This window comes from Poecilia reticulata, linkage group LG21 (assembly GCF_000633615.1).
Source record: "Poecilia reticulata strain Guanapo linkage group LG21, Guppy_female_1.0+MT, whole genome shotgun sequence".
Classification (NCBI taxonomy): Eukaryota; Metazoa; Chordata; class Actinopteri; order Cyprinodontiformes; family Poeciliidae; genus Poecilia; species Poecilia reticulata.
In genome coordinates, this window is record NC_024351.1 from 14,595,435 (window position 1) to 14,604,460 (window position 9,026).

The following is a 9,026-nucleotide window of genomic DNA, read 5'->3' on the forward strand; positions in this document are numbered from 1 at the left end:
ATAAAATTGCAACAATTGTAGCATGCTGCACCTGTTAAAGTTGGAGTTGTCACATGTGCAGCGACCAAAACGCATCATCAACATAGCTACAAAATCTGTAGAGTGGATCTAATGTCTAGTACTAAAGCCATGAAATTATTCTCACACAATAATGTTTAAACTTTTAGCCTGCTGTGGACCTAAGAGATTTTAAGGAGCTTCTTTTCATCAATGCAAAACGAGAACTGTTAAATTTTATTTGGAACAGAAGATACAAAATTCAAGAAGCAAAATCTGTTCCGACTGCACATTTCAGGTCAAGCTGGAGATAAGTATATTACAGACAAAACAATTTTTATTTTAAGTAGTTTTTTGTTTTACTTGCATGATTTAATACATTTGATCAGACAGTTTCTTAAATTGTAAATCACAATTTACAATGTCTGCTAAGTGTTTAAATATATCTTAATTTAATGTGAAACCCAAATCGATATTTTCATAAATCACATTTTTGACTCATATGAGATGTTTTAACATTTTATTTTAGACTGTAACTGGGATTTTTTTTTTTTTTTCACATGTATTGCTTGTACCGTCACAGGTTTCAAATGTGCCCACATGTTTTCAAAATTTTAAACTCTTCTTTTGCTCAGTTTTCTGTGAGATTGTATTTTATAGTAGTGGGGCCTCCGCTCTGAATGTTTTGTTACATTTTCCCAGTACGACTGATACAAAATGTTTGAGCTAACTCCTTGCTACTATGCAGAAATAACTTGACTAACTTATCTTATGATAACCAGTTCAATTAAAACATGCAGGATTAAAGAGTCACTGTTGTATTCAGTAAATGTTGTGAGAAAGTTGTAGAATGAAGACTTTGACAGGAGGTGGCAGTATTGTTCTCACTGTAGATAGGTGATTTTCTTCATCAACTAAAAAACCTTTACCTTTAAATTAAAATGCAGTGAAACACGATGTGTTATTCTCAATAAACATTTTTTTGAAAAACAAATCCAATCAAAAAACTGAAAAAAAAAACAACTAATGAAAACACTAGTTGAAAGAGATTTCATTACTACAGTAGACATAATTAAAAGTAACAATTAGTAAGTGTGTTAAAATAAATAAATACAAATGTATGCACCTATTTTTTATTTATTTATTAAGTGATTCTAGGACGTTTTGCCAAACGGTGCAGTTTCTGCTTTACACAGTACAGTTTGATGGCTCTCATCATCCTTAAAGCCACTGCTGTAAATGTGCCAAAGTTTACCTCTGGGTATCTTGCCTGTAGCAAAGTAACAGGCTCTGTAAACCTGACCTAACCACATCACAAACCTCCCCCATCCCCGTGGTCTGACTCTCCTCAGCTGTGTCAGTCCATAGATTTCTCCGTATCCTGCGCGCGCGTGCAGTTTGTGGCAGGTTCGTCTCCCTCCCCGGTCTCTGGTGGGCAGAATAATGTTGCCAGATTACCATATCATTACCATATCATTTCCATGTTTTTATCATCCTGCTTGCCTGATATGCCTGCATGTGTGTGCATGCAAGTGCGTGCATGGCTCTGAACTTCGCATCCAGGCTTTTACTGCACTTCTCTCTGAGGTCCACAAACATACACGATAAGACACACACTCTCACGCACGCATGCACGCAACTCCTGTAGGAATACACACATCTCTCAGGCAGGATCCTGCTGTTTGTCACTGTCAGATCTTTCAATCTCTCTGTCCATCTACCACCAGCACATCATCATTCTGAGTCATTTCCCAGCCAAAATGCTTGGGAGCGCGTTTGTTGAGGTTACTCTGCATTAAATACCTCGTCTAAATTAGCTAAATTTGTTAAATTGTTAATTTGATGAGTAATGAAAGATGATCAATAAGCTGCTAAATATACAATGTCTCTCAAAAATGTACAACTGTTTTGTGATACAAAGTGAGAACATGATTAGCTATTTTGAAACCTTCTCCATCCATATTTTGACCAAAACAAAAGCAAAAAAACCAAACAAATAACACCTTAATAATCTAAATGCAAGACCCCAAAAATACTAGAAAGTTCTGACTGCATCCCTAATCTTTAATTTGGCAATATTAAAGATTGCCAAATCTTTGGAAAAGTTCTCCTAATCTATTAACCGCACTGTAATTTTCTACTTAGATTTTTCAGTCTGCTGAAAGTAATAACATACATGTCTGGACAAAAACACTCAGCTTTAAAGACAAAACATTTATTATTTTAACTGTAGGTTTTATCTTTAAGTTGGCAATGGTTTTTAGTAAATGTTCATTTACTATTATTACTAAAGGAACGTTTTGGGTCAAGAAAGGTGTGTGTGGAACTGGTCCTTGATGATGTCACCTTCATGTTTAACTCAGAACATAACACTGTCTCTCAAAATTAAAAGTCCTGAAGTTTTTCTTTTTTCAGTTTTGGAGAAACATCAATTTTTTCTTCAGTCCATATTTACTCTAGTTATTGATGACTGCCCTGACTGCCATGGTGTAGATATGAAATGTTGTGGAGATACACAATCTCCACAACATGATGACTTTGCAAAATTAGCTATTTCAGATTTCTTTGTAACCTCACTGCAAGTTTTAGGTTTTAGGCAAAGGATGCAAATGAGGGATTGGCAGGGAAATAGTCGTAGGACAGATGAAGGTGAATCAGGTTTTGTATGAATGTTTTCAGATGTAAACATGGGGGAAGGGGGGGGGGGAGCTGAATGGAGATGCGATACAGAGTAAATGACTCTAGAAATGTTTTATCAAGAGAAGAAAAAAAACACTGTTTCACAGTCTTGAGATCTAATATAAAGTCTATAACTTTTCAAAATAAAGAGTTGTAATTGTTTGGTTCATAAAAGAAGAATTCAGTCATTCAGGTTTACAGTGAAATAAGAACTTTTTGCCGTCCTGATTTGGGCTCTTCAACATCTTATTAAGATTAAAAGACGCATTGTGATTGTAATTGCTGTTGACACAGATAAAAAATAAAAACCTGTTATTGCCGTCCATTAAAAATGTCAAGAATATTGACCCTTGTCTCCTAACACTGGACCAAAGTGAGAAAGGAAGGCATCATCCAGCTTTTCGCCAGCATGGCATGAGAACAGGTACTGTCATATTTTCGTCTCAAGCTAAAATGCTGCAGATATGAAGATCAGTGCACCCTCCACAATTCAGCAGCTTGTCAGCCATTCTGGCTCCGATTCCGCCCATTCAGCCATTTTGGGGTGTGCAGATGCCAGAACAAGCTCATTTAGCAAGGGGAGCATGTCTGGGGTCACGCCCGTGTTTACGGGGGGAGCCAAAGCTGATGGTTTTAAAATGGCGTGCAGATGGTGACAGAGGCTTGATTGCAGTAGAGGGGGCTTCAGAGTCCCACCCACTCCTGCTGTCCAGCTACTTTATCTGGATCTGCGTCTGTCCCTCAACTACTTCTTCATATTAGAACCAAGCTGCTGTTTTATAACTCTTTGCTTGGTCCAAATCTGCATGCAGCTATTTTAGTGAGTTTCATGTTTTTTTTGTTTTGTTTTTTCTCATGTGTTTCTTGCTTAAACACATGAAACCACAAGCATACATTCACATGAACCAGCAGTGCTTTGTGTACATTTCGCTGCCCTGCAGAAGAATTCATCCTCTTTCAACTTTTTCATTTTCCACTGATAGACTAACATAAAGTAGTGCATAGTTAGAAAGCAGAAGGAGAATGATTCATGGTTTTCCAATATTTTCTAAAGATGAAATTCTGAAATGTGTGGAGTGCACATGCGCCCAATCATTCACAAATCAATACCTTATCTACAGGTGCAGCCCTTTGTGGTATTTATCTACCAACGTTGCAGTTGCCTTTTCTGAACCCTGCAAATCTGGAGAGAAAAGTCGGAGATGATGTGACATGAGGCCGCAGAGGCTTTGAGATCAATATGGTGGGATGAAAAGACTGAGATTTGGTCATCTAGACTGCTACAAAAAAAGCTGGAAATGTTTAACATAGGGGAATTAACCTGCTTTGTGAACATAAACAAACCTACAGAACAGCTGAATTTTTACTGAAAAAGGAGACTTTCGAAGACAGTCAGATTTTATTTGATTTAAGGCTATCAAGATAAAGAAAGTTAAATTAAACGTCTGATTTGTTTTTATTAAAAAAATAGAAAAAATGACTCCATTCTACTTTCCCTTCGCATTAGTTTGTGTTGGTCTATCGCATAAAATCCCTACAAAATACATTGTCGTTTATAGATGTAATAGGCCAAAATGGGCAAGAGTTAAAAGGGTTTTAATTATTTTGCAAAGCACTGTATGGATCCGATCAATAGGAAATCTCATTAACACGACTTGAAGTGTTGCAGGGACCTGTGGGCTCTGGATAACAGTGAAAGGACGGGTAAAAAGTGAAATTTCCTAGAGCAAAACTTCAGCCTGAGCACTTCGAAAAAAACTAAAAAGGACGTCAACTGACCAGAAAGCGGAGGTGCAATGAATGAGCCGGGTTACGAGAAGGGAGGCTCACTGGACGACCAAGGGAGGAAATTACAAATGTTGTGACTGTGTTTGTCTTGCTGTGAAATATGATTAGTGTTGTCTCTCATTAGGGAGTTGATCACCCACTCCACTCCCTCCCTCACACATATCTGCAGCGGGCAGACAAACCTGCTAAATGGGCGAAAGCGGGGAACACGTCAGGGCGTCTGATGTAGCCGCCGAGTGTGTGTTTTTTTTTAAAGCAAATGTTTTTGCACGTTTCCTCGTGAACAGCTCAAATTCACGCATTCTGCACGACTCCCGGCGATTTTCAGCGCACATGCAGCACCAACAATGCCTTCTCTCACCCGTCGAGGTGGCTGGTAAGTGATTCCACAGGCTGTTGGCAGAGAGCCAGCCCAGCTCAGAGACAGAGAAGTGAGGCGAAGAGAAGAGAGAGGGGAAGAAAAACGAGGAAGAGGGAGGCAGTGACTGTGTAATTAGAAGCAGGTTTTCGCAGCTCTCTTCTTCAGTTTAATTAAAAATCCAAAAGAGGAAACAAGGAAAGAGAAAAGCAAAGTAGAGTTTTGCATGTAATGTTTCTTTTTCTTTTTTTTTCTTTTTTTTTGTGCCAGAGGCAGGTGCAGTGTTGGCAGCAGGACAGATGCCCAGCAGCTCCTGGCTTCTCCCACAAGGCTTTGAGAAGAATATACATTAAAGAGATGAAGTCCATTAACAGTTTAAGTCATTCAGAACATGAACTGAAGCTACTCTCCCCCCCCTCCCCCCCACTCTCTTTCATATTGAAATGCACACTTGATGCTTTAGCGATGATGACAAGGCTGATGTGTGATAAAGAAGGTGATAGTGACAGAGTCTGGGTTTTTCATCCTGCAGTTTGTGCATCGGGGCAATGATGAGTCAGCGATATCGACAGCGGTCGAGGTGCTGATGAGGAGTTCTCTGTCTTCTCTAACCCACGGCTATAGATCCATATTGCTGAGCAGGCTGTTTTCTTTCCACAACAAACTCCTCTCTTTGTCTCTTCTCTCCACTTCCTCCACAAGCAACTTTTCTGCTGTCATTCTTCTGAGCTTTGTTGGAGACCACCATCCTAATTTACATCCTCGTGTGTTTTTTTTTTTCCCTCTGGTCCAGCACATATCCTATTAACTGTGAAAACGGTTTTTGTCTTAGTCTATTTTCCCTTTTTCACACTGCTGTCACCTTAATAATCCTCTGGGGCGGAAGGTGGTTTCCCAGTAAGGTGTTAAATACCAACTGTTTTCAAGAGCTGCATTTTTTTTTTTTTTACTTTGGCCACTTGGGGGCAGCATACAGAACCTCAAACAGGCTTTACCCCCCTATAGTGCTTTTAGTGAACCTGTGTGATGGCAAAGAAAGATAACTTTGTAATTAGGCTAAATTTAAACCAGAGAGATGCCTCAGTCAGAGAGACTTTACGAACGTCTAACATAGTAAAAACAATTTATGGGAAAACTTAAAAGGCAGATGTAGAAATTCCAGTTTTTCCTCAACAACTGTACATGAAATACTTTTTAACCATCTGGATAAAATAAAAATGTTTAATGGCTACAATGTGATTATTGCAACATTAACACACCTTTAAAAGTAAAAAAAAAAAAAGCTTCCATAAAGATTTCACACATTTTTGGACTCTCGTAAAATTAGCCCGAGTGTGCACAACATCACAAAACAAAAGATTCATGTAAGAAATAATGATGTCAAGACTACTCGGTACACAGTGAAAGAGAGTGAAAGTGAACGAATAAAAGAGAAAGAAAGATCTATGATGCATTGGATTTTTTTTATAGTTAAAGACAAAAGCCATTCAGTTGGCTAACAACACCTTGCTTGGAGACAGGTCAAGGTTTTCGTATTCCATCAGCCTGGTTTCCCTCCACACTCTGGTGGACAAAGTCTCTGACATTACTCCAAAATGCAGCCTCCGTTTGAGGATGACATAGCATTTTATTAGAAACTGACAAATTAGGATGGGATGACAATGACAACCATTTCAACTGCTGGGTGGTAGTGATTGTTCACATTTCCATAAGCTGGACTAAAGATCATCCAGGAAATGAGGTAAATCAGCATAGGAAAGTTAATTAGTTTTGCATCATTGTAACATTGAGGCAAATTTCTTGCCTACACTAGCAGTGTAGCACTGTGAGAAATAGAGACATACCTTTCACACAATCCTGCATCGTCAACTTTCATGGATTGGAAACAATCCTCCAATAATAATGTCCCCTGGAAACCTGGCTTCTTGTGGGGATTCACTAGAGAAAACTAAAACAGCATTAACCGAAGAAATGTTTCATCCTCTTCGTTTGGTTTACTTTTGTCGGACTTAGAATTCCTCCAAGAGGCTGGCTCTGAAATTTCAGCTTCGATTGTCCCTCTGGTGTGACTGAAGTGCCAACAGTACAACATACAAAACACGTTCGACATATTTGTTATTGCAAATGGGCTGCCGTTCTCTTTGGAACATGTGGATTGTAAAAAGAAAAATGACAGTTCTCTTCCTTGTCTGCATATCAATACCAGTTCTGCTCATTATGAGGTCAGTCACAAACTAAATATTAAAACATATTACGTAGTTATATTCTTGCACATTAAGTATGACTCTTGACGATCTGATTTATGTCCAACCTGTGAATAAGAAAACTGTCGGTATGATGAGATTTGTCAACTATGTGCCTTTTTCCTGACCTAAAGCTGGCAAAGGACGTAAAGCTGTAGGGGATTCCCTAAAAGGAGTGAACGTTTGTAAAAAGCTTAGGGATGGGTTTTCTTTCGACACACCAAATGTAAACAGTTAAAAAGATGTCAGCTTCTGTAAAAACGCAGCTGTTTCATATTTTTTGCAAATTACTCAAGACTCTCTTTCCTGTTCCAGTGCTGTTGATTTCCATGCACCCTTCTCCTCTCTGCAACCCTGCACCTTTCTACAAACAAGGAGCCAAATTAACAAATGTCAGAAAGACTCTCCTGGGGCAGTTTAACTGTTTTTTCCTAGTTTGTCAGATTGAGGTGTTTGACCTTTGGTGCATGAACAGCGGAGCAAGAGGAGCAATGACTGCTCCGTCGTTTTCAGAAATCGGGGACTACGTTTATGTTGTTTCTCATCTTGCAAGCTCTGCATCCATAGTTTACTTTTCTGCAATCAACTCATGTTAATGACATGTAAATAGATAAGTAGCAAGAAGTTGAAGCATATTTAAAGCTCCTGTAACGATTTTTAAAAGGTGGATTTGCGGAACAACAGCATGTTTTGTCGGTTTTGGATTGTTTACTATAAGTGAATGATGGATGTTGGTCAGACAGGATTTTTTTTATTTATTTATTTTTTGACAAGGGGCCTGAGGGACTTGCCTCAGTATGCTTACATTTCCCATATACAACATCTTCAGTGTTCCTCTCTGCACACGAGTGTTTCCTCAGAAAACTGCATTGTCCCATATAGCTGCCACACAACTCTTCCTGATGCGCTTCAAATTCATTTCGCTCTCTTTGCGTTTTTTTCCTCCACCCTGTGCTAAGTCCACACTTGTAAATGAGAGCGAAGATGAACTGACATTCGGTCAGGTGGGAAATTACAAGCGTAAGAAAACGGAAACATGGACATAGAAAAAGACTGAATGGAGGGGAAAAAAGAGAGAGGCGAGTCAAAGAGTGAGGAGCAGCTGCCAAAGCCAGTCAGTTGGAGGAGAGTGAGGAGCGGGGAGATAAGGAGTCAGCCAGAGAGTGGGGAGCTAGCAGGCCCCCCGAAAGAAAGACACTGATACCCTCTCTCTCTCTCTCTCTCTCTCTCTCTCTCTTCTTTTCCGTCTTTCACCTCCACCCCCCTCATCCCTATCCCTTCCTCACCCTCCCAACCTCCTCTCCTCCTTTGTGCAGTGTCTCAGCAGAGCTTCGTTTGAGTGGCAGGCCGTCACAGATCAGCTAGCAGCTAAAGCAGAGGGCTCTCTGTGTGCGTGCGTGCGTGTATGCGTGTGTGTGTGTGTGTCAGCCAAGGCAGGGGGTTGCCAGCCCAGAGCGAACAGATCAGGGGAGAGTCTAAGTGGGTTTATCAGCAGCGCTGAGAGCCAACAGACACACACGTCATAAAAGTCGAAAGCGCACAACTGTCACACACGGACACAAAGTAAAGAAACAAAGAACGGGAGAGCGTGAGACACACACGCATTCAGATTTTGGCATATGCTCGCGTGCACGCACACGCACGCTTACACACGGAGGGAGAAAGGGGTATTAGACCCAACTGAAGCAAACCTGTGAGCGTGAAAGCGCCTTACTGCCTGCCTGCTAGCAAGAGATGTGACTGAATTCTTAAGCAGCCAGCCAGAGAGTGAGGGCAACTAAACACACACACACACACACACGCACACACACACTGCTTATATCTCAAGGCTCAGATGAAGGCTGGTGCTTCATTCCTCTTGAAGCTCTGTGCCTTCAGAGCCCCTGCGTGCTCGTTGAGGTAACGATCAGGTGCGTCAGTGCAGCTCCATCAGTGGTTTTTCAGGGTCTTACATCAATGTT